A 27,564-nucleotide genomic window follows, 5' to 3' on the forward strand; every position below is an offset into this window, starting at 1 on the left:
GTGCACTTCGAGTAATAACTTTGACTGCCAGATCAATAATGTAATAGTGTGCCACTGCTGCCAGCAAAAACAGCGATTTTACTGTACCTCTGAAAAATCATGGAATATTGTCACAAAGATGGGCTCGTTACACACACAGGGTTGTCGTAGTAGAGGGAAAATAAATATAGTCCGGTCGCGATCCTCCATTCAAGAGCTATGGCCGTTTCAATGAGACTTGTCCCTGCCGTAAAGCAGGAGGAACGGAGATCTAGCAGAGACATGGCCGTTTCATTGCAGATAATAAACAGGAAGTAAACAAGCTTTTATTATTTTAAATGATGTAATTTACGGCGACGTCATCAGGCAGTGAAAGCATCATCCATAGGATAGGTAACAGCGCCATCTAGTGGCAAAAACAAAAACATGTCCAAACTCGTCGAAGGCAGTCTGAGCCTTGGCAGAATTTGACGCTATAACGTGTCCATGACGGTCAAAGAGTTAACTGGGCCGATAACACAATGTTGAATAAGAGCCCGTTTTGCCACTCTAACTGCCTCTCTTCAGAGAAAGGTGGGACAGAGGCATTGACTGATTTGTGCTCTGTCCCTCCTGATTACCTGCACTTAAAGACATTTTCTTAGTAAATCTCGCACTGTTTCCCTTCCACCTCACATGCCATAATGATTATCCCACTGACCTCCTGGAAGGAATGTGCCCCCCAAAGAGGGGCCTTTGTTCCCTCCCACCTGCAGAGACCGAGGCGATGAACAAGTACATCTCTGAGTCCCTGGCTAATCCGCCCATCTTCCTCCCTTGCTGGTGTGACCTTCTTTTTTGTTACCAAGGATGGTTCCCTAAGGCCATGCATTGATTTTCGAGTTTTAACCCTCCTGCAGTGTTCGCTGCACCCTCCTTACTTCAGTGTTCCTGGTCATATTTGACCGGCCTGTTTTAACTGCTTTTAAAATAACATAAAACACATACATCATAATTTTCTTCAACCAGTGCTCAACAGGGGTTTTTGATTGATTGAATATTTTATTAGGCAAAAATGTAAGAACAGCACATGTACAGTTAATAACACTTTGTCTAAAAGGTCCGTCCAAAAAAGTCCTTGCGGTCTTGTTTCCATTGAGGTCCTTGGTATTCAATTCATAAACATATATACTGTAGTAGGTCTCTCTGGTGATTATATAAATAACAGACAGAGACAATTATTATCATGAAAACAAATTCAAAATGGAGACCATAATTTGTACATAATAAGAACATCATTATGCACAGTCTTCTGTGTGTGTGTGTGTGTGTGTGTGTGTGTGTGTGTGTGTGTGTGTGTGTGTGTGTGTGTGTGTGTGTGTGTGTGCGTGTGCGCGTGTGTGTGTGTGTGCGTTTATCTACAATCAGGTTGCAGAGTGCCTCATGCCCAGTATCATGGTCAGTATTGTATGAATATCATGGTTAGTCATGGTCAGTATCACGTCAGTAACATGGTCAGTATCATGGTCAGTATCATGTCAGTATCATGGTCAGTATCATGGTCAGTATCATGGTCAGTAACATGGTCAGTAACATGGTCAGTATCATGGTCAGCATCATGTCAGTAACATGGTCAGTATCATGTCAGTAACATCAGTATCATGTCAGTATCATGTCAGTAACATGGTCAGTATCATGTCAGTATCATGATCAGTGGCATGGTCAGTAACATGTACATGAAATGTGTAGAGATAGTAATCTAGGATCATAGGTAAACCAAGAACTGTCCAAACAGTACAAAGAGACAACAATTGAAACTATACAAACTGTAGGATACCAGGTCAAAAAATGAACCTGGCATTTTAACCTTTGCATAAGCCTTCAAGGTCGCATATGACAAGTCACATGACAAGTCTCCTTCAAATTAAAAGTTTGGAAGTCTGGCCATTAGTGGGCAGGATTAGCCAGTGGTACAATACTCATAGTCAAGTCATAGTAGTTTTTTTTTCTTCTCGTAAATCAACACCCTATATATAGGGAAAAGTTTTCCGAGTGGTTTAGCTCATGTAAATACAGGAATTTTCACTGAATTTACATCTCCTTTTCATCTGTTTTCATAGCCGGAAACTTTGTTTTTTGTGCTGTTGTTCATACTACAGCGTCACACAAAAGCTAGATATTTTCAGATGGGGGTCCGCGGCCAAATATATATATCAATTTGGGGGTCCTTGACACGAAAAAAGTTTGAGAACCAGTGAGCTAAACCAGTGGTTCTCAAACTTTTTCATGTCAAGGACCCCCCACAATAATATGTACGGCCGCGGACCACCATCTCAAATATTTTGTTCCAGGGACACCCATAAGCAAATATTTGAGTTACAAATTTCCACGATTTTTCAAAAATAGCAGATCTACAAGCTCATAGCGTGGCACCGAGTGCCGCGCTATGAGCTTGTATATCTGCTATTTTTGAATAGCCAAAGTATAAAAGGTAAAAAATGTTGTGCTGCTATATTAGCATATTTTGCTGGGGACCCCCGGGAACCCCTCCCAAGGACCCCTGGGGGTCCCCGGACCCCACTTTGAGAACCAATGAGCTAAACAACGTGTTGTGAGCTTGTAGATCGATCCGCTGTTTTTCCGTGAACGTTTGCCCCTAGAAAACAGATGCTACGGCTCAAGTAGTGTTTGAGTGAAATGCACTTATACAGTAGTTACTTTAAAACCACTGGGAGTCAATGGTGTGACAGAGAGATCTCACGCCTTGTTCTGACACCTCGAAACTGTGAAAAAAAACAGCGAGAGAATAAACAAAGGGAGAAAACACACTCGGGGCGACTCACAAGTTCACTGGCTGATGAAATGTAGCCATAAGCTGTTGTTAATAATACTGTGTCCACTGGACTGAAACAATGTCATTAGATTGTTAAAGGACGACTTCATATAATTGCAGAGGTGGAAAAAGTACTTGCATGTTTTACTTAAGTAAAAGTATCAATGCTGCAATATAGAAATACTATTAAAAGTTTTTTTTTTTTTTTTTTTACCCAAAGACCAAGGAGATATGATTTTTCGAAGATTTAGACTCCTATCCACTTCCTTGTTAACTTAAAACTTAAAAATTCTGTATCTCGGCTCCTGAGTACTTTTTTTTGTTCAATGTAAAAACCCCTGGCAATAAACTGCAAAAAATCTGAAATAATTCTGGCAGTAAAAGTACGAAAGTATTGGCATGAAAATGTACTTAAAGTACCAAACGTAAAAGCACTCATTATGCAGAATATCCCATTTCATGTTTTCAAATGTATGTATATATTTTTTTAAATAGCCGGAATGCATATAGGGCTGAAGTGGTTACTGTATGTTTTGTAATAATAAAAATGTACAAAGTAACTGGTAACTAAAGCTTTCAAATAATTGTAGTGGAGTAAAAGTACAATAAATTCCTCAAAAGTGTACTTAAGTACAGTACTTGAGTAAATGCACTTAGTTACTTTACACCACTGTATCATTTTGGTCCTCACAACTGCTCATTATAAGATGGCACCATTTCTACTTGGTCTGTTTCTCAGCCATGGACATTTTCAGAAAGCCGCCTAACCCGGAAAGTTAGCATTTAATATAGAAGCCATTGTTCTCGCATTGATAGAATATAAAATAAAAAGTTTGAAATTACCAAACCCGCTTACCGATCATGTCACTGGAAGGCGGTTATCTGAACTTTCCACAGCCCTCCTGCTCCTCTGAGACACAGTCACACAGACCCATTATAATATGTTTTTACTATATTATAATGATTATAATGATCCTATAATAACTACACCAAATATCAAAGATTTGTCCAAAAACAAGTCAACGTTTGTCATATTTTCTTAAACTAAGTGTTGGTTAGCTCAACATTCTAATAGTTATCATTACTATAGTGTTCGTTCAGTAACGAGGGTCTCCCTGTCGCTCCAGCTCTTTATCAAACAGAAAATACATTTTCAGGTCAGGATACCAATGTTATCCAATCAGGAGAGAGGACTCATACAGGATAAAGGATAAACTAGTGACATTGGAAGTGATGACACCAAGAAATGAGCAGACACATTTTAAACTGATAAATGCTGATAAATGGGTACTCTCTCATGATTGGCTGAAATAGCAAATGCGATGACGATGACAATGAAGAAGAAGATGATGATGATGATGATGATGATGATGATGATGATGATGATGATGGTGACGACAGGGGGAGGTAAATAACCGAAGGCGTGAGAGGAAGAACGGGCTGTTTAGATTTATGGCGTTCAAGGCCGGTCCAGGGCTGTCGGAGGGTTGCTGAATCCTCCGGTTTGTGACAAAGCGCTTCGTTAGAGAGTCCCTGTTAACATTTATGGAGGCTCAGATTTATGACGCCTGAAGTTCACCTCCCTTCCTGTTAACTTTTTAACTTTTTTTATTTTCTTCTCCAGAGCGAGATGCCGACCGGCGAGTCGACGTGCCGCCGGCATCAGTCATAGTAATGATCTCTGGTCTCTCTCTCTCTCTCTCTCTCTCTCTCTCTCTCTCTCTCTCTCTCTCTCTCTCTCTCTCTCTCTCCCCCTCTCTCTCTCTCTGTGTGTGTGTGTGTGTGTGTGTGTGTGTGTGTGTGTGTGTGTGTGTGTGTGTGTGTGTGTGTGTGTGTGTGTGTGTGTGTGTGTGTGTGTGTGTGTGTGTGTGTGTCCAGCCCGAGAGAGAGAGAGAGCGAGAGAGAGAGAGAGAGAGAGAGAGAGAGAGAGAGAGAGTCTAGCTCGTCCTTTAGGCCTGGTTGAACAGGTGTTTACTCAGCTGTAAATATCATGGAAGCGTCATGTTGTTTGCTTCTGTTTTTTTTGTCTGTCTGTCTGTCTGTCTGTCTGTCTGTCTGTCTGTCTGTCTGTCTGTTTGTCTCTCTCTCTCGGTATGGATGGGGTGTGGTTGGGGGTACGACTCACAGGCCTTTGAAGTTCCTTCTTAATATCAGCTCGTGTAGGGGGATGCAGCTGGGATTGATTGGAGCTGTCATTGGTGTGGAGTTCATACATCAACTCCTCCTTACAGAGGAGACCCCAGGCATGTCTAACAGTACACTAACAACTCACAGTCTCTGCTGGACACTAACCAATACATTTACTTAAAGTTGTACAGTGCAGGTTTAAAAAAAACGATTTTTAGCAGCCTCTGCTGGTCATTACCGTCACTCCAGGCAGTTCATTTATTCCTCTGTTACCCAGAATTCCATTCGTTTTCACCGGAAGACGGAAGCGTTTCAAAAAGCGTTTTTTAAATTGTTTTATACGATCTGTGGATCGTTTCTCTTAGCCAGTGGAGCTTTAGTTACCGTGAGCTGTGTTTTTTTTCTGTTTTTTTTCGATCTTCAAATCATACAATCTCTTAAACTCAGCGTGAGTTTCCTTTTTGTTATTAGCGCGGTAGTTCCTGGCCAGACAGGAAACCGGTGCGGTAGTTCCTGGCCAAACAGGAAACCCATGCATTTCCGCTTCCGTTTTCCGGCTACATTTTTTTTTCGCGGGAAAGACACCCCTATCACCGTTCAATAGAAAATATATGTATAAAAGGCTTTCGGGGGTGAAATTCATGTATTGGGTGTTGTGAAACTTTTGCCACTCACAAAAGATATACAATTTAACTTTAGTTTTGTTGAAAAGGTTACCTAGTATTACTTTAAGTACCGTACTTTACCGTACTTAAGTACTGTACTTTTTGATACTTTCGATATTTAAATTAGCATTTCCCAAAAAAATATAGTACAGCAATGCATTGATATTAAAAAGAAAATGTACTTGGTAATTTGAACTTTTGAATACTTGAGTATTACTTCAGTTCAGTATGTACCAATAGACCCTGCCAGTGCTTAATTTGTAAATGATTAGGTGCCGAAGCTCATGAACCCGACTAAGCACCCCCCAGGGGCATGTTTCCGGAGCCCAGCTCCGGCCAGCTCCGGCACAAATTAAGCCCTTACTTACAGTGGTAAGTAAACAAGTGCATTTACTTGAGTACTGTACTAAAGTCCTTTTTTTAAATTGTTTTATCTGTACAGAGACTACATCTTGTACGTTTGACTCCACTACTAATTTCTAAGCTGTAGAAAAACAACTGAGAAACTAGACAATCTACAAGCTGTGTTGTATTAATAATCAAAATATGCAAAGTAACTAGTCATGAAACGATAGTGGAGTAAAAATCTCCTCTCAGATGTACAGTAAATGTAGAAGTGTACTGCCCTACAAAGCCAAAGTGCAGTAACTACGAAAAAAGGAATCACAGAATCAAAGTAAAAGTACCTAAAAATTGTACTCAAGTACAGTAACAGCTCTGCTCTGGAGAAGTGTGTCTATAAAAAGACGCTGGGATAATGATTAAAGTCATGTGACAGGCTGGGGAGGGCGTCGCCCAGGGAACGGAGGCGGGGCATTCGTCATGATAATTAAAGGTGTAAATAATTTATGTTGCAGATATTTCAACTGGCGCGCACGCGCACACACACGCGCACAAACACGCACACGCAAACGCACACGCACACACACACACACACACACACACACACACACACACACACACACACATATTTCAACTGGCTCTTCCTACTGAAGTGAAGACTGGCGTGTCTGTCGCCCGGAGAGCCCTATAATCACTGGACACCTTGTCAAACATAACACACATGCACGCACGTGTTTGTGTTACTATACTTGTGAGGACATTTTAGGACAGCATAAAAAATAGCTGTTATAGCAGATAAATAGCAGAAAAAAAATGTAAAAACACAAGCTCACAACGCATCGTTCCGTGACCCGTAAATCGGACCTCCCTCGAACATGGGCCAATCGTGGTCACGTAGACGTTTGGACCCCCAAACTGATATGATTTTGGCAGAGGTCCCCCGTCTGATACTTTTTTAATAGCCAAAGTTGTTAATATAGAGTCACTTTCATTTTAACCACTAACTATATCTTATACTTTGGCTATTCAAAAATAGCAGAAGTACAAGCTAAAAAAAATCATGAATTGTGTGCAAATCTTTGAATAGTATATAAATATTTTTTAAAGCAAACATATTTTTACTCAAATCTTTGCTTCTGGGGTCCCTGGCACAAAACCTTTTCAGATGGGGGTCCGCGGCAAAATATATATCAATTTGGGGGTCCTTGGCACCAAAACGTTTGAGAACAACTGCCGTATGGTATGTTCAGCGCTGACACAAACGTTAGGAAAATAAACAATAGTTGCAGCCCTAAAGTATTTTTTTTGTATAAGGGGGTGCTGTGGCTTCGGAACTTTGGACTGAATGTGGGGGGGCTTAACATTGACAGCATTTGTTACGTTTCCCCCTGGTTTGATCGTTCACAGGCCTGATTGAGCGGGGCGACCAACTATTTAGCAGTGTACTTTCATTGGTAGTCATGGCACGTATGGAACACAGTAGACAATCTCTTTCCTGACTCACATTACCGTAAACCTTCCTTTTTGTACGTATATTAAATCTTCTGAACAGCACACCGCCTCTGTGGTCTGCCCCCTGTGCTCCTGTTTCTCTGACAGAAGTCAGTCATGATGAAACAAAGGGAGGAAGCGCTGTGTGGATCAAGTGGCTCTCGGTGGAACAGGTAGATATAAACACAAAGAGGTACTGCTTTGTCTCCCCAGTGGCATAATCTGCAGACCAACAAGAAAAAATCCAAGGCTTCAAGTGAAAATATAATATATATTATTCAAATTTGTACATGTATTGTATTGTATTTCGACACTACTGTAGGTCTTCGACAGGGTCTTGCTCAGCCTTGCTGAGCCTTGCAATCACATTTCGTTAGTGCCTTGGATTCTTTTCTTGTTGGTCTGAAGTTTATGCCACTGGGGAGACAAAGCAGAACCTCTTGGACTTTTGTGTCATGACACAAACGCACGCACACGCACGGACCCACACGCACTCACGCACGCACGCACACACACACACAAACACAGACACACGCACCACCAGCCTCGGGGTCATCATAGCTCACAGATAACAAGGCCTCTGAGCTGTCAACAGTCAAATAAAGAGCGCCATCCATTCCGCTTGTTATCAGAATAAGGAAACATTGTAACGAGAACACAGGCTAATGGATGGACCAGGCTCCTTTCTGCTGTATTGATGAAGCCATTTGTTTTTAGAGTTTAGTCTACTGTGGCTAATGCAATACACTGAAGGTCAGGATGTACATGATGGGTCAGAGACAAATCAACATTGTTAGAGGTTTAACCAAAGAACGCCATCACCAGGTGTATTTGTTGCTAAAAGACACTCATGTCTCAATGTTGTTTTACTGGTTAAATAAAGGTTATAATAATGTATTACATGTAGATGAGTTGTGTAATTCCATATAGGTGCTCAGGGTGAGCAATGAGCATGCACCTCCACTTGAAACTCCAATCGATACAAGAAAGCTTTTGTTAAGCAGTGCAAATGTACGCAGTTGAAGAGACTGTCCGTCTAAATGCTTTCTACAGCTCAACGTCATTGAAGTGTTGGCTATCCCTCGTCTAGATCAGGGCTTCTCAAACTTTTAAGGCCGCGAACCCTAGCCAATAGCAATCTACAAGCTCTACAAGCATGTAGATCGGCTATTTTCACAATGTTTGCCTCTTTCTCAGGTCATATTTGACAATTTGGCCAATGTTTGATTTATTTTTTGGTTGACTACTTTTTTTACTTTTCCATAGGCACCGGATGGGGGGGGGGGGGCAAAGTGGTCAGACTGCCGTTCCCATTGTGTTGTCAAGTTACACGAAAAAAATAAATAATAAAATAGCAGATCTACAAGCTCATAGCGGCACTCTGTATGAGCTTGTAGATCTGCAATTTTTTGAATAGCCAAAGAAATCTAAAATGACACATGCGTTCCCTCTCTTAATGAGTTACATGTAACACACATACAGAGTTCGCTACAGAAATGCAGGCCGTTCATCATTTGGACGTGGGTTGGAGTGGTGTGTGATATCCAACGTGTCCTTCAGCACTGCGTATATTCAGTGTGTGTCCTTGAGGACCCCCGCAGACCCTCTGACCCGGCTCTCTCACTATATGAATCACTCCGGATGAGACGGATAAACGCCCGACGGCTAGAACGTGCCTCCCGTGTCGATTACCTTCGATGCAATAATGCAAACCATTCCTCCATATGCTAACGCTTGATGCAAAGCCGTTCTTACTCGCGCTAATGCTTACCAGTGGTGGAAAAAAGTACTCGAATGTTTTACTTAAGTAAAAGTATCAATACTGCAATGTAGAAGTACTTGTTACAAGTAAAAGTCCGGCATTCAAAATTGACTTGAGTAAAAGTACAAAAGTATTGGTATCAAAATGTACTTAAAGTACCAAAGTAAAAGTACTAAAATGTTTGAACATAGCAGATCTACAAGCTCACAACGCGTTGCGATGCGACGGGTTGTGAGCTTGTAGATCGGCTATTTTCAAATAGCCTAGGTATAAAATAGGGCTAAAATGGTTAATGTATGTTTTATAATGTAATAATATATATCTGCAAAGTAACTATAAAGTTTTCAAATAATTGTAGTGGAGTAAAAGTACAATATTTGGCTCTGAGATGTAGTGGAGTAGAAGTAAAATTATAGACAATTGGAAATACTCCAGTAAAGTAAGAGTTAGCCTCGATCTCCAGGCTTTTATTGCTTAGTTTTGCTAAAAAATAAAAGCCTGGCCCAACGATAGCCCGTACTGGGTATGAGGAAGTGTTTCACTTCCCAACCAACCAGAGTGCAGTGGGCGTCGCTCGTAATGTTGTGTTAACGGGGCGGGGGTTGACGGACAGATCGGTGAACCAATGGGATCAGCCGCAGTTTCTCGCCGGCTCTTTACACCCGCCCCTTTATACACGAAATCAGGAGGGTTGCAGCAGGCTAAGTAAGAGTAGCCTACCTCAAAATTTTACTTAAGTACAGTAGGCTACTTGAGTAAATGTACTTAGTTACTTTACACCACTGAATACTAACGCTTAATGCAAACCGTTCTTACTCGCGCTAATGCTTACCTTGACCTTTGCACTTAGGATAACGCGCGATTATTTCCCTCGTGCGGTGCGACCCCCAACGCTCTTTTCAATGACAACTCCATTAAATGTCATAACGCCGTATCAGACCTATGGCATCATGGGAGCCTATTTCAGTGTCCCTCACTTTAACTGGATCTATTTCCATTTTTTGCCGCGAGCCAAACGCGCGATCGGTGAGTGTAAGCGGCAAAGGGGGGTCAAAGTTCGGCCCCTAATCGCGTGCGAACGGTACAATAATTCCGCTCACTTGTCACCTCATCTTGGCGCCGGAGGCTCTTAGCATTTTTATCGAATGTTTAATTTCAACGTACAGGATTGAGCTGTGGGGGGGGGGGAGCACGATGGGGGCCAGCCCAAGGACAAGGAGCAATCTGTCATAAAAAAAAATGAGGAGACAGCAGTGAACCTCCAAGAGAGAGAGAGAGAGCGAGAGAGAGAGAGAGAGAGAGAGAGAGAGAGAGAGAGAGAGAGAGAGAGAGAGAGAGAGAGAGAGAGAGAGAGAGAGAGAGAGAGCATCTGTTCAGCTCCTCAGTGTTCATTTAATTATGAGATTTCAATTAGCATTGAGATGGACCCTTACGGTCCATCTCAATGGTTACATGTTATAAAACTCTCAATTTACAGATGGATAAATGAACACTGAGGATTTTATTGTGTCTCAATAAAGAAAATACAGTGTAGCATTGGAGCAGGGGTTAAGTGTAGATTAACGACTGTTAATTAATAGATTAACAGTAACCCTACTGAAGTATAACAAATTGTTAAAGCTGCACTATGTCACTTTTTTATGAATAAAATGTAAATGTGTCCAATCATGTTAATACCCCCAGATATGACTTTTGAAAAGAGTAACACATTACAATTAATATGGTTCTTTTTTTATTATAGTGAAGCTTCCGGGCTTGATTTATTTTCAAATGCATGTACTGTACCTCAGTGGTACTCAAATATTTCATGTCAAGGGCCCTGTGGTAAAGACAGACACTGCCTTTCCCACTTTACCTTTATAGCCTCACATGTTCCATTATTTTCATTATTTTCTGTTTAACATATGCATTTATCATACTACTCATTTCATATTCATATTCACTCATCAGAAAGAACTCTTTTACAGGCCCCCACAATTATATGTATTTGGCTGCGGACCCCCATCTCAAAAATATCTTGTGCCACGGACCTCCAGAAGCAAATATTTAAATATGTTCGCTTTAAAAAATATATTCAAAGATTTGTACACATTTTCACAATTTTTCAAGAATAGACAAAGTATAGACAAAGTATACCTCTTCGTAGTCCTACCTCAGTTGTAATGAGTGGGTTATTTAAGTCAGTGGTTCTCAAACTTTTTCATGTCAAGGACCCCCAAATTGACACTTATTAGCCCGCGGACCCCCATTTGAAAATATTAGCCAGGGACCCCCATAAGAGGAGATTTTTTATGGCTCTAGCAGTGATTCTCAACCATTTTAATTTCAAGGACCCCCCAGTTTGACATGCATTAAGCTATGGACCCCCATTTAATGACATTTCTATCTCTAGGACCCCAATTTATATTGTATAATCAATGTTAATATAACTCTGAGAGTGTACAAATGGAACCAAATGGACCCGTACATTTGGTTCCATTTGTACACTCTCAGAGTAACAGACCGCTTAGGGTCTATTTGGTTCCTAATTCTAACAATCCATCATTTAGCTGGGGACCCCCAGGAACTCCCTTAAGGACCCCTGGGGGTCCCCAGACCCCACTTTGAGGACCAAGGGTTTAAGTCACTGTTGCCTTTCTGTAAGCTTGAACCAGTCTGGCCATTCTCCTCTGTCCTCTGGCATCAACAATGCATTTATACCCACAAAACTGCCGCTCACTGGATAAATTTTTCTTCCTTTTTCTACACCATTCTCTGTAAACCGTAGAGATTGTTGTGCATGGAAGTCCCAGAAGCTCAGCTGTTTCTGAAATAGTCAAACTAAGCCTGTTTAGCCCCAACATCCATTAAAGTTGCTGCAATATAATTGGCTGTTTAGAAATTTATATTAAAGGACTAAAGAAAAAAGTACTTATTTTCTATCAATTACACACCCCATAAAGCATTGAATTAATGGAGATTATTTTGTTTTTGTCACATTCCTAAACCAATAATTTGATATCCGGCAGAAAGATGCTAATGTCTGCGGTAGGAGACTCAAACGAGAGTCTTTGAGTGTCCTACCGGAGAGACTGCCAGTCATCAAATTATTGGCAAAAAAATCTCCATGAATTCAATGCTTCATGGGGTAATTGTAATTGATAGAAAATAAGTCATGTTTTGGGTGAACTACTCCTTTAACGTGCAGTTGGGCGGGTATGTTTGCCTGATTGGATTTATATCCCAAACTGAAAATGTATTTTCTGTTTACTAAAGAGCTGGAGAGATGGGGAGACCCCTGTTACTGCATGAAGATATATATAATATTTTTAAAGCACTTCAATCGCATTCTACTGCAATTCGCTCAGTCCAACCACACACCTTTATGGCAATAATATGACAATTTATTAACCATATCTCAATGTATATTTTCCCCCCAAAGACCAGGAATGTCCGTCAACATTATCATTTACTTTTGAAAGTGTAAGTTAAGTTGCTGTTTCAAAATCAATCAAATAAAAAAACATTCTAATTCAAAAATTGCAATTATTTATTTTGGTGTGAACCACTTGCTTCGATATGAGTGCTTGTACACAGCGCTGTCCGCTTAACCCTCTAGATGTGTGTGTGTAGTATCTAATCAGGGTAAGACGGAAGTGATGATCCCAGATGCGTGAGGAAGTGTTTATGCCTCACAGCTACCAGTGGTTACAAAAGACTCACTTGAAGCTACAATACGGCATTTATTGTAATGAATAAATAGATTTTAAAATAGATTTTAAAGTATGCTGACTATAACCTTTTCTTTTTTTTCCTTCTATTTAAAAAAATATTATTTATTATAACCTTTTCAATTAAACAAAATGTAGCTGGTATAATCCTGCATTACAATTGCCTATGGTGGATGCCACAAACATAACATCCAGAGATGAGAAAGAGATGAGAAAGAGAAAGGAGAGGGGGCGGGGGGGGGGGTCAAGGAGAAGAGAGAGAGACATCAATAAAAAACAACAATTTATTGTAAGTACCTGAGTTAAGATATAAGGTGCATGAGCATAGCAGCAGATATATACTGTACATCAGGGGTCTTCAATGCTTTTCAGGCCAAGGACCCCCAAGCTGAGAGAAAGATGAAGCAGGGACCCCCTCTATATTGTATAAAATTGTGTTTAGGATTTTTTTTCTTGGTCTGCTCTTTTTTCCCTCTTATACCTATAACTCTTTGCCTAAAATTGCCGATCTACAATGCCTTGCAGTGCGAGGCGTTGTGAGCTTGTAGATCTGCTATTTTTGGCTAAAGTTCTCCTCAGAAAAGGGATGCTATAGGGTTCAAGTGTAAAAAAACAAATCATATCACACAAAGATTTGGCGGCCCCCCCTGTAGTAACTCTGTGGATCCCCTAGGGGTCCCGGGCCCCCTGTTGAAGACCCCTGCTGTACATGATAGATTATGGACGTTAGTTAAGGTGCGAGAATAATATAATCAGTGTGCCATACGTGGGTCACACCAGGGGCCACGTCGTAGGACCCATAGCTCACCGAGCCAGGGGCCACAAATTGTTTGCAATATCCTCATGTTCCACCAGTGGTCCCCAGCCAGGGCCGGATTTATAGGAGTTGATGCCCCTGGGCTAGAGTAATTTTTGAGGCCCCCCTGGCACACCCCCCCTGTTATTTTTTGCTGTTTTTTTTTTTCCTTTTATTTGGGGTTTTTGTTACTTTAATTCGGTTAATTTGGTCCAAAAAAATGTACTCCATGTAGTGGAGTAGTATGGATGCACTATGTATGTGTACGTGTGGAAAATACTAGATACAATAGGCGGGCTTTAGACCGGATCAGGCTTTGACAGCCACTAGAGGCACTGTCTGCAGTGTGGATAGCAGAGCAGAAGCTCTCAATGTTTTAACCATAAAACAACTAAATACAATAACTAAACAAAAATATCACTTGGATTGGATTGCAATACTTTACAATTTGATCATAATTTTTTTATGAAAAAAAATTCAGAGGCCCCCCCAGTTGGGGGCCCCTGGGCTGCAGCCCACCCTATCCCAACGGTAAGTCCGGCCCTGTCCCCAGCCCACAATGTTGGGAATCACTGACTTGTTACAGTCATTTCCAAGTATTGCCAGACACTTTTCAAACTTTCAGAAAAGATTTAACACGCACTGTAACATGTGATGAAGCTACTTAATTAAGGCTGGTCGTTGTGTATTAGCTCAGAGCAGAGACACTTTGTTCTGGCGGTGGAGAACATCCATAATTTGGTCTCCAGAGGGCTCCATTGGTTCCATTAGGAGCAGACGCTCTCTCACATTAACCCATCAAGACCGGGAAAGCGTCCGTGCCATTTTTAGATTTCTTTGGGCTATTCAAAAATAGCAGATCTACAAACATGAGTTTGTAGATCTGCTATTTTTGAAAAAAACGTGAATATTTTTACAGATCTTTGAATATACATATTTTATAAGCGAACATTTGTAACTCAAATCTTTGCTTCTTGGGATTCTACAAATGTCTTCTAAATCCTAACAGTTGCATAGTGGTTCTCAAACTTTTTCATAATTGTCAAGAACCCCCAACATCGTATCTATTTGGCCGCAGACCCCCCATCTCAAAATATTTGGTTACGGGACCCCCCCAGAAGCAAAGATTTGAGTTACAAATGTTCGCTTTAAAAGATATATATTCAAAGATTTGCACACATTTTCATGATTTTTCAAAAATAGCAGATTGTGTAGGCTATCTGCTATTTTTGAATAGCCAAATACATCTAAAATGACACAGATGCGTTCCCGATCTTAATGGGTTAACACTGATTGATCCCACAGCCCACATAACCAGTTCGTTGCATCAATTAATATGATGGCTTCATCCAGAGAGAGCACACCACCACACCACCATCCCATGAGTTCTGTGGTAAATGACTTCAAAACAATTTTCTAGGGCATCCTGTCCTTGAGTGTGATTGTTCTCAAAGTGGGGTCCGGGGACTGCCCAGAGGTCCATGGGTTCCAGGGGGTCTTTTATTTTGTTTAAATGATGGCGTCGTGACCTCAACCTGCGCTTCTTCGGTTGCAGCGTGGACTTGACTTAAACCCAAACCCTAAAGGTCCTTACACACCGGGGCGAATTCTTCATGCGAATAAATACGTATTTTTTTTAAACCTTATAAAGTCAATGCAAGCGTCCACATCAGTTTCGCGAAGCGAAAAAGCGTCTTTTAATTATTTGGAACGAGTCCGAATTTTGCGTATATTCGCATATTCGCCGGTGTGTAAGGACCTTAACGCAGGGGTAGGCAACCTTAGGGACGGGTGCTAGGCAGTGGTGGGAAAAGTACTCAAATGTTTTACTTAAGTAAAAGTATCAGTAGGCCTACTGCAATGTAGAATACTCTGTTACAAGTAAAAGTCCGTAATTAAAAATTTACTTGAGTAACAGTACAAAAGTATTGGTAACAAAATGTACTTACAGTACCAAAATTAAAAGTACAAACATTCTGAAAATAGCAGATCTACAAGCTCACAGCGACACGTTGTGACTTCCTTCACAAGTGTTACCAGTCATACTAATTAAGGCTCTGTTCCATTTAGCACAGTGGTTCTCAAACTTTTCAATTTAAAGGGCCCCCATAACTCTGAGAGTGTACAAATGGACCGAAACGGTCCGTTTGGTTCCATTTGTACACTCTCAGAGTTACACACCCGTAAGGGGCCATTTGGAACCCCCTCAAGGAACCATGAGGGTCCCTGGACCACACTTTGAGACCCACTGGTGTAGCAGAGTGTTTCCAGTGAGCCAACATGCCCAATATCAGCTCCCTGTTTGCAACACAACCTTAATTAGTATCATTGGGAACACATGTGAAGGAAGTAAGGAGGAGGCCCATGTCTTTCCAATATGGCTGCTGTGCATAGAGCCTATTCATAGCCCTGGGATGTTACACCAAAAGGCATGAGAGGCGACGCCTGGAAGCATAAAAAATGGTTTACACTCTCAGTTACTAATTGGATAAATGAACATTGAGGATTTTATTGTGTAGCAGAATTGTGTAGTTGTTTGTTTGTCCTATGATGGCATGAGGGCAATTTCCTAATCTGCTCTCATGTGGTTTGATCACACACCATTAGTGCGTTGCTCATAAACAGACACCACCACAAGCACTCCAGCTGATTACATTAATGTGGAATATGAGAATAATTGTATCTCTGTGGTCGATGGCGACAACTGCTGTTGCTGTGGTAACACAGTGTCATAAAGTTCCTCATATTTGTAAAGAATCACCATTTCAGAACCACATTGTTAAAGTTGTACAATGCAAATTCACAACTAACGATTTTTAGCAACCTCTGCTGGTCACTACCGTCACTGCATACAATTTCCATAGTCCTCGATTACCCAGAATTCCATTCGTTTTCACCGGAAGCCGGAAGCGTTTCAAAAAGCGATCTTTTAATTGTTTTATACTATCTACGGATCGTTTCTCTTAGCCAGTGGAGCATTAGTTACCATGAGCTGTGCTTATTTTTCTGTTCTTTTTCGATCTTCCAATCCTACATTCTCTTAAAATCAGCGTGAGGTTCCTTTTTGTTATTAGCGCGATAGTTCCTGGCCAAACAGGAAACCGTTGCGGTAGTTCCTGGCCAAACAGGAAACCAGTGCATTTCCACCTCCGTTTTCCGGCCAGATGACGTCATTTCCCCGGGAAAGTCCCCCCAGTCCACGTTCAATAGAAAATATATAAATAAAAGGCTTCCGGGGGTGAAATACATGGAGTGGGTGTTGTGAAACTTTTGCCACTCACAAAAGATATACAATTTAACTTTAGTTTTGTTGAAAACGTTACCTAGTATGCCTTTAATTAATGATTGATCATCAACCATATTGTGGCCACTTTGGACACAAATAACATGGCAGCCAACGTCTTTGACTTGACCCTGGAGTCTCTGCAAGCATGTCCGGCGAGGATGCGCTGTGATTGGCTAGTCTTCGCTTTGACTGGCAGTTCTGCGTTGGTGCCTTGGCAAATGCCAGGATGAAACTCACTGTCTCCCTATGCAGAAAGCCCCTAGCAGGGACCCCCCTGAGTCTATACATTTATGGAAGGATGATTGTTGTCGCTTAAACATGTATTTAGAATTGTGTGGGACATAATATGCTATCATAGTTGTTAAAAAGTTACATAATGCTGCTTTAAAATATATTTTTTAAATAGGCAATCTATATAGCAGATCTACAAGCTCACAAACGCATCACGATGCTGCACATTTTGAGCTTGTAGATTTGCTATTTTTGCTACTTCCGTGTGACACTGTGGTATGAGGCATTCGTATGGGCATTCATTTAGGAAAAACAACATAAACCGTTAAGAGGTTTCTACCTGACATCAACGATATGTAACATTTTAATATCATATTAATTGCATTAATTACTGTAAACACCCAAAATAAGCCAAAATAAGCTCACTGATGAAACACATTGCATTATGTTAAACAAGGACTCAAGGCAGACTGTTTCACTATTATAAACATTTGATTTTGACCATTTGAGTACATACAGTTGCCTGCATCAGTGGAATGCATGTACTGTATATTAACCCATTAAGACTGGGAAAGCATGTGTCATTTTAGATTTTAACCACTTTAACCATTATTTTATACTTTGGCTATTAAAAAATAGCAGATCTACAAGCGCATAGGCACTGAGTGCCGCGCTATGAGCTTGTAGATTTGCTTTTTTTTTTTATCATGAAAATGTGTGCAAATCTTTGAAATATATATATATTTTTAAGCAAACATTTGTTACTCAAATCTTTACTTCTGGGGGTTCCTGGAACTAAATATTTTGAGATGGGGGCCGGCGGCCAAATACATATAATTTTGGGGGTCCTTGACGTGAAGAAATTTGAGAACCACATACAGTAGGCTACTGTAAGTGTTTCAGAAAACTCTTGGGATTTAGAAGACATTTGTCGAATCGGCCTCAGGTCTTAATGGGTTAATTTATCATCCAGACGTCTTGTTTTTTTGTTGGGGTGGGGGGTTGCGGGTCGCCGGGGGGTCTGGGCCATATCTTTCCCATGTGTGTTCAAATGTCTCAGTAGAAGTTCCACTGCAACCACTAAAATGAATTGCAGATTTAATCATGCTCTGTTGTGACACAGGGTGGCCATTGAGATGGGACCACATGTCTATTTGTTGTCTCAGTTATCCGGCTATAATGCTGCTGTAATGAACTATAAATGTAGTCCTAATTAAATGAATCCAAAGTGATTCTACAGAGAGCGCTAAGCAGCAGGGAGCTGTGTGCTGCTGGCACCGACTCATTAGCATGTTAATAAGCAAACCTTTGGCTAACACAAACATAAGCCACACCATGTTGACTTATAGTAATATCTCACTTTCCTCCAGGGTTATAACAAAATAACGCAAGCTAGAACTGGTAAAACATTTGAGTTAACCGAAGTTAAAACAATAACTAAACTGGAACTGTATTGTCTGATTACAAGACACTAAAACTAACTAAAATCATTGAGAAAAACCTGCTAAAATAGCCAAAACTAGCAGATCTGCAAGCTCCCAATGTGCGTTGTGAGCTTGTAGATCTGCTATTTTTGCTATTTTACCGACCTTGTTGAATCTTGCCCTGAATACCCCATATTATAATACAAAAAAATAAAATAAAACAACACTAAAACTAATTAAAATCATAAAAATAAAATAAAATCTAAACTAGCAAACCCACTTTAAAAACATATCAAAACTCGAGTCAAAAGTAATGTCTTTGAAATGTAGTGAAGTGAAAGTCATAAGTATCCAAAAACACTGAGTAAAGTTAAGATATGCAAATATGCATTCAAGTACATTACTCAAATAAATGTACTTTGTTCCTGTCCACCAACTGACAGTGATGCATTAAATGGTGATGTATTATAATAATTTAGTTTAATCTACCCGGCAGCACACAAAGTCATTAAAATCCGCCCCATCTTTACCAGCTGAAACATTAAAGTGATGAACACATTTATGCGTTAATTAATTACATCCAATAATATGATTTTGGAATGAAATGGGCCATTCTGTATAATGAGTGCTTTTACGTTTGGTATGTAAGTAAGTAAGTATAAACGTAAAAGCACTCATCAAAATATGATTTTGATGCCAATACCTTTGTACTTACTGTATACTCATGCAGCCTTTTTTATGAAGGACTTAAAACAATGTGAAGTAAAACAAAAAAAGAAAGAAAAAAATTGCTAACGGGCTTGCAGGTAACCCATTCCACATAACTGCTGCATAGTTTAAAAACTAGTACTTTCCCATATACCCACTTGAGCCCCATTTATACTTTGTTATACGAAAGGAAAGTAGAGAGGTGGTTGTTTAGATAAACTACCCTGTATGAGTTGTAATGTAATTTTCTCTTGGTCTCAGCGCTCTTCCTATGAGAACAAGTCGTTAATCTGTGGGCTTTTATTTTGGACATGAAGGACCATTACTGTCTGAGAGGTCAGAGAACTACAAGATGCTTTATGTTCTTGTTCATGTCTGCTCCTCCTTGAAAAGTGCACGTCTCCTTGGACCTTTACTTTGTTTGGAGTTCTCCTCTCCTCTCCTCTCCTCTCCTCTCCTCTCCTCTCCTCTCGTTTAGTTAAGTTACTTTGTACATTTCCTGTCCTTTATGACGCTGATCAGAGCAATGGTCACAGAGTTATGGCCATTTGAAGTGTTAAACACTGCTGTAACACAGTTGTAGCATCCCATATGGGTGCAAAAAAAAAAAGACTATTCTCATGCCAGACCCCTGAACAGTGTTTGTGCCAATTGGAGCAACAGTGCGTTTGTGGCGTCCAAACCATTAGGCAATTTTAATAAAGGATCATTACCAAACCATGACATGAACTGATAACTTAGGAAAAACCAGGAAAGTACGCTTTCAAAAAGGATTACCGTAAAAAGAAGTAACACAGAGTCAGTCTTAAATAATAATCAGGTTTACTTAATTATTTGCACAGGAGAGACAAGGTGGTACAGCATCAAAATATTCTCTACTGGTAATACAAAATGTTCATCAATATAACAGACAGTTTATCTTTCATTAAGCCCACCCCACAATATAATATCAACATGAACAGGGGCGAAGGCTCATCTTGGTGGCAAGGTTGTCTGTGCTAAGGCATCATGGATAAACTGTAGCCACAACTTTCATGGGTAAGAAATAGTAGGCCAGGGAGCAAGGACATCTTATATCAGTAGTTACAGAACTGTCCCTTCTGAGCAAATACATCATACTTTATGCAATTATCCAAAGTGATACAATACAGTAATCATAATCTAATACACTATGGATTATAAATTATCCATCATGAACCAAGTAAGCCCTATTTTATATATGCTTATGCTTTACGCTATATTCGGAAATAGCCACTCTACAAGCTCACAATGCGTAATATTTCCCCCCTTATTTTTCCCACGCCTGTATGCGTGCGTGCGTGCGTGCGTGCGTGCGTGCGTGCGTGCGTGCGTGCGTGCGTGCGTGCGTGCGTGCTTGCGTGCATGCGTGCATGCTTGTGTGCGTGCGTGCTTGTGTGCGTGCGTGTGTGGATGCCATGCCATGCCGCGCCCGATCCCTCCCTCCCCCCACCACTAGAGAATCTCCTGATTTTTCACAGTCTAATGCTGGCTGGTGTCTGTGTGTGTGTGTGTGTGTGTGTGTGTGTGTGTGTGTGTGTGTGTGTGTGTGTGTGTGTGTGTGTGTGTGTGTGTGTGTGTGTGTGTGCGTGTACGTGTACGTGTACGTGTACGTGTACGTGTACGTGTGCGTGTGTGTGTGTTACCATGCATGCGACACATGTCGCGTTCATGGTTCTTCAAACAGACTCATTTCTGTGTTTAATGAGGAGCGTCGGCGATGGCACTTTGAACGATGGCCGCTCTTTGTTATCAGAGTGACGCCACGCCGAGACTGGTGGGAGGGGGCGGGCGTGGGCGGGAGGAAACGCTTTAATTAGTGATTTAATGACTCATTTAATCCTGTTAAAGTTTGGTCCTGATGGGCGCAGGGGAGGCTCATTGAGTCACAGCTCAGCGGTTCTTTAGCGATGAAAAGACTGAACCGTGATTCTCTTTAGCTGTGACTCCTCTGGCTCATTCTAAAATAGTGATTCTCAACCTTTTTTTAATTTTATTTCAAGGACCCCCAGTTTGATATGAATTAGAGCAAGGGTTACCAAACTTCTAAGGACGCAACCCCTCAAAATAATCATATTTGAACTGACAACTTGGTAGGCGTTACATTTAGTTTGACTCTGTGCCACAGATAAACATTGTGAACATAGCCTATAGGCTAGTTTCACAATGGTTGCCTCTTTCTTACGTATTTCTTACAATTTGTCCAATTTGGTATTAAAAATGTCTTAAATGTCATTAAATTGTAACTTAAATGTGCAGATAGCCTGTATACACTTATACTGCATGTTGCTTTGTTTGCTGTTGAGTGAGAAAACAAAGTTGCACATTAACCTAATCAACTGGGGACCCCCCTGGGTCCCAAATCTCAGTTTGGTCTTCAACATATTCCAGGCCAGGGACCCCTTCGCTGAGAGAGTTATGAAGCATAATACGATGGCACCGTCTGTCTACTCACTCTGTGTCACAGAGAGCTACAGACAGAGCTTGTAGATCGGCTATTTTCGCTGAATGTTCACCTGACACCTATTAAGAAATGCCCGACATTGGGATGCTAGGGTTTAAATGTTAAAGGTGCCTCAAAGAAGCATTTCTGGTTCATCAATAACTCCCCAAAAAGTCCTCTAGAACATGGGTCTTCAACAGGGGGTCCGGGACCCCTAGAAAGGGTCTTCAGAGTTACTACAGGGGGGCCACCAAATGTTTGTGTGATGTAAACATAACATTTTTTATGTTATGATGATTTACATTAACTTCTTGAACCCTAGCATCCCTATGCTGGTGGGCAAAGAGGTTTGGTGTAGAGGGAAAGAGCAGAGCCAAAGGTCAAGTTTACAAAGTATTGAGGATCTATGTGGTTAAATGAATCCAACACATGAATAGAAAAGATAATGTGTAAACAAACAAACACACAAACAAACAAAACATGAATTTAACACTGATGAAAGTGCTGTCAAACACGTCTGTGAAGCTGTCTATGAAATCTATGAGAAAGTTTAATCTACAAGACAATACATATTTATGCAATTATGTAGTGGGGCTCAGCTAAAGGCTTTGCCCGAAAAAGAAGACCTGTCCTCTGCTCTAGAACCATATGCAGCAGAACATGAAGAACCATTCACTAAATAAAATGGTTCTTTAGAACAAGGGTTCCCAAACTTTTCAGGCCCCCACCCTGACAGAATTTGGTCAGAATGTATTGAGAGGATAGCCCCTTGAGATGCAGCATCTCATTTTAGAGGGGGTCCTATGCACATACGTAAAACGCGTTGATTAATAATAATTATAATAAATAATTATTAAGATATCATTTTTGTGGAATAAATAATGTACATTATTACATGCATTACAAGTACACAATACACAATACACAATACACACATGTACAGATACAATAGCTTGCTCACCCTCTCCCACCCACACCCCAGCCCTCAACTCATTTTAAACAAAGAAATTGAGAATACAGTACTATGACCTGTATCAAAGTCAGAAATAAATAAGCACTTCGAATTGTAGGCATTATTATTTAGTTTGACTCGGTTCCACAAATAAATGAATTAGCCAAACTACAAACTGCAGCTATTGTCACAATGTTTGCCTCTTTCTTACGTAATATCTGGCAATTTGGCCAATTTGGTATTAAAAAGGTCGTAAAAGTCATTAAATTGTAACTTTAGAAATGTGCAGACACCTGTATACACTTATACTGTATGTTGGTTTGTTTACTGCTGTGTGAGAAAACAATGTTGCACAATAATGGTTCCCACTGGGGCCCGACCCCTAGTGGGAACCACTGCTTCAGTAGGTGATTGTTCTTTGTGAAACATACGTATAGCCTTTTAAAGCCCGGTTTAACAGCCATTATGTTCTCCTGTGTGCAGTGTGTCGCGGTACAGACGTGACCTGCTGTCAGGCGGATGGAGCTCCAATGGCGCTGCCACGTTATCCCAGCACACAGCATGTCATTATGAAACACTGTTTCCGCGACAACAGGCATCTCCGAAGCCCCCCCCCTCCTTCCTCCGGTGCTATGATTTATGGGTAGTTTGTCGGAGGCGACACGCCGCGGCCTTCTGACTGACAGGTCCCGTAGCGTCACATGACACTCTGGTTGAACTTTGACCCTCGTCTCTCCTCTCTCTCTCTCTCTCTCTCTCTCTCTCTCTCTCTCTCTCTCTCTCTCTCTCTCTCTCTCTCTCTCTCTCTCTCTCTCTCTCTCTCTCTCTCTCTCTCTCTCTCTCTCTCTCTCTCTCTTTGTCAGTGGTGGAAGAAGTACTCAGATATTTTACTTAAGTAAAAGTAGCAATACCACAACATAAAAATACTCTGTTACAAGTAAAAGGCCTGTGTTAAAAATATTACTTGAGTAAAAGTACAAAAGTATTGGCATCAAAATATACTTATTGTAGGCAAAAGTAAAAGTACAAAAAGGTTTGAAAATAGCAGTTCTACAAGCTCACAACGCGTCGAAATACGATGTGCTTGTAGATCGGCTATTTTCAAATAATCTATGTATAAAATAGGGCTAAAGTGGTTAATTTATGTTTTTTTATATAATAATTTATATCTGCAAAGTAACTAGTAACTAAAGCTTTCAAATAATTGTAGTGGAGTGAAAGTACAATATTTGCCTCTGAGCTGTAGTGGAGTAGAAGTAAAAGTATTGCAAATTGGAAATACTCTAGTAAAGTAAAAAGTAACTCAAATTGTACTTGGAAATCTTTACTTGTCAGGAAATGGATAAAAAGAAAAGAAAAGAAAAAACGTTGTGAGCTTACAGGCCTATCGGCTATTTTCTCTACTTTTGTGCGACACTCTCGTACAAACAAAATAGGGCATGAATTTATGCAAAAGCAATACAAAGTTGAAATATGGAGATTCAACGTTTCTGCCCGGCAACAAGGATAATCTTGTGCCTGGTACAAACTCACAAACCCACTTTTGTGAGTTCTCAAATTGCCGATGTATACGGTTAAAGGGGTTAAACTGATCGTGGTGCTACATTAACTAGCTGGGGACCTCTGGGGGTCCCCGGACCCAACTTTGAGAATCACTGAGTATAGAGTCTGTAACTATGTACGCTGAAAGCGGTGCGCATTTGTCATTTCCATTCATGAAAACATACCTAGCGCTCTGTCTGCGACCTGCAAATCTATAGTATTATCTATAGTAATGTCTTTAAAGTATATGTTATAATGTCCATGTCTGCTAAGCAGCAGCCTAGACAATGCTTCCAACTAATTTGATTCACGGGAGGACGAATGTACGCGACTGCAGAAATGAAACAGAAGCGGCGGGAGGCAGACATCTGTTTTACAGGCTGTGCGTTGTCAGAGATGTACGTTGCACCGACTGCATGGCGGAAGCATTCATACATTGTGCGAGCCAACAGTCTTCTTGTCTCGAGAGACTATTTAAACCTACCTACGTTGAAGTACTAAAGAAAGATGCCGGGGGGGGGGCGGAAAGACGGTATTGGCGAGCAGTGGTGTAAAGTAACTAAGTACATTTACTCAAGTACTGTACATTTTTTAAGTAGTTTTACTTTGCTGGAGCATTTCCAATTTTCTGTATTTTTACTTCTACTCCACTACATCTCAGAGGCAAATATTATACTTTTACTCCACTGCAATTATTTGAAAGCTTTAGTTACTAGTTACTTTGTAGATTTTGATTATTATTACAAAACATTTGAAAACTTCTGCAATTCTGCATAATGAGTATTTTCTACATTTCTACATTGCCGTAGGCCTATTGATACTTTTACATATTAAAACATTTTAGTATTTTTTCCACTACTGTTGGCAAGCTAGCCAGACATACTGTATGGACTCCTATGGAGGTTTGAGATGACTGGAGGATGACCTAGACAGAGAGTTGGATGTTGAGCTCCTTGTGTTCAAGCTGTGTGAACATGGATTATACCGACCAGCATTCCACACAGGCTTTCTGTCATGTCATCTGCTATGTTCTGTCATGTCATCTGCTATGTTCCATCAGCTTATCGTCTCTGTCGGGTGGAAATCTCTGGTCTGATACTTTTCAGGATTCAAATTCAAAAACAAGCTCAAAATGCGTCGCTTTGCGCCGTGTTTCGAGCTTGTAGATCTGCTATTTTTGGATACTTTTGTGTGACGCTGTAGTGTGATCGAGTAGGGCGTTTACGAATTAATTTCGAAAAAAACACAAAAGGTTAAAATATGGAGATGAGAGGTTTCTGCCCGACAACAACGGAACTGCATTAAAAGCCTGTCTGTCTACAGCAGAGTCAAACTCCAGTCATGTCCCCTATACACTCTGAAACCCCCAGTGGTAATGGAACTCTCAGTGAGTGTAAACCGGTACTGTATAAGGGTCCATTTGTAAATTAGGGTATTACTCTCTCTCTGACCTGTTAACTTGTAAGTTTTCCCTTGCCTGTCTCTTCTACTGTCTGTCTGTCTGTCTGTCTGTCTGTCTGTCTGTCTGTCTGTCTGTCTGTCTGTCTGTCTGTCTGTCTGTCTGACTGTCTCCTCCTACCGTCTGTGTTTTATTTGCTTTTAATCTGATTGATTTCCTGTAGCCCCTGTTTCTCCTCTCGCTCCAAAGGCTTTTGCCAGGACACTGTTATAAATGAAGAATCTGTTCTTTATTTGTTTCGTCCGGTCAAAGACAAATACAATTAGGCTAAATACAATAATAAAAAAAAAGGGGAAAAAAAGTTTGTCTGTCTACTGTGCTGTCTGTGATTGCTTCCGGTGTGTGTGTGTGTGTGTGTGTGTGTGTGTGTGTGTGTGTGTGTGTGTGTGTGTGTGTGTGTGTGTGTGTGTGTGTGTGTGTGTGTGTGTGTGTGTGTGTGTGCATGCATGTATTACTATACTTTTGAGGGCCAAATGTCCCCACAAGTATAATAGAATTTAAGAAATAGACAGTGTGTCCCTCACAAGGGAAAAGGTTGTTTTATGGTTTAGAGAGATGTGGGGAGAAATTATAGGGAAAAAAATCAGGTTGGGGTTATAGGTTTAAGGGAAGTTAGGACTTATATTTAGAGTTGCGTGTGATAACCAAAAATAGGTGATCTACAAGCTCATTGTGAGCTTGTAGATCAGCTATTTTTGTCTTTAGTGGTTAGAGTTAAAAGTGGTAAAAACATGTAAATATTGCATTCATGAAATTTCTGTCCTGAAATGCTGATGTCCTCACAAGTATCGTAACACAAGTGCGCGCGCGTGTGTGTGTGTGTGTGTGTGTGTGTGTGTGTGTGTGTGTGTGTGTGTGTGTGTGTGTGTGTGTGTGTGTGTGTGTGTGTGATCCACTCGTCTACTCCTCCTCGCTGCCTCATTGATTTCCGTCTGGTTGCCACGACAACCCATGGTCCCACTATTATTAAGCACAGCGGTGCATCCACTGAAGTTACACATCTATCCATCCATCCATCCATCCATCCACCCACCCACCCATCCATCCATCCATCCATCCATCCATCCATCCACCCACCCACCCACCCACCCATCCATCCATCCATCCATCCATCCATCCATCCATCCATCCATCCATCCATCCACCCACCCACCCATCCATCCATCCATCCATCCATCCATCCATCCATCCATCCATCCATCCATCCACCCACCCACCCACCCATCCATCCATCCATCCATCCATCCACCCACCCACCCATCCATCCATCCATCCATCCATCCATCCATCCATCCACCCACCCATCCATCCATCCATCCACCCACCCACCCACCCACCCATCCATCCATCCAGCCATCCATCCATCCATCCATCCATCCATCCATCCATCCATCCATCCATACACTGAAGTTGCACAGCTTAGGATCACACTTTAGACAATGTCCCTCCGGCCATTGGTGTAAAGTAACTGAAGTATCTACTGTGTGGACACACCGTGGAAAGGAAACGTGGAAGAATGCTAGCCTTTAGTGAGAGTGTAGAACAAAAGGAGACAGGTCCGAAGGTCAGGCATGCAATGCTCATTTGGCATGTTCTTGCACTCTATTTCAATGACGTGACGCGCACGTCGCTTAACACCTACACTGCCAGTCACACAATGGACAATTGATATGCATCTAGGCTTATTCCTATGTTAATTCACTAGGTGTGAGTCGGGAACCTTTGAAAACTTTGTTGAGGTGCGAATTTAAAGTAGTTTTAAATCTATGCTTGTGCCTGCGCCTGCTCCTGGTCAAATAGGTTCCGGCACGGCGTGC

This window comes from Gymnoscopelus braueri (genome assembly GCF_963280865.1).
Source record: "Gymnoscopelus braueri genome assembly, chromosome: 10".
NCBI classification, from domain to species: Eukaryota; Metazoa; Chordata; class Actinopteri; order Myctophiformes; family Myctophidae; genus Gymnoscopelus; species Gymnoscopelus braueri.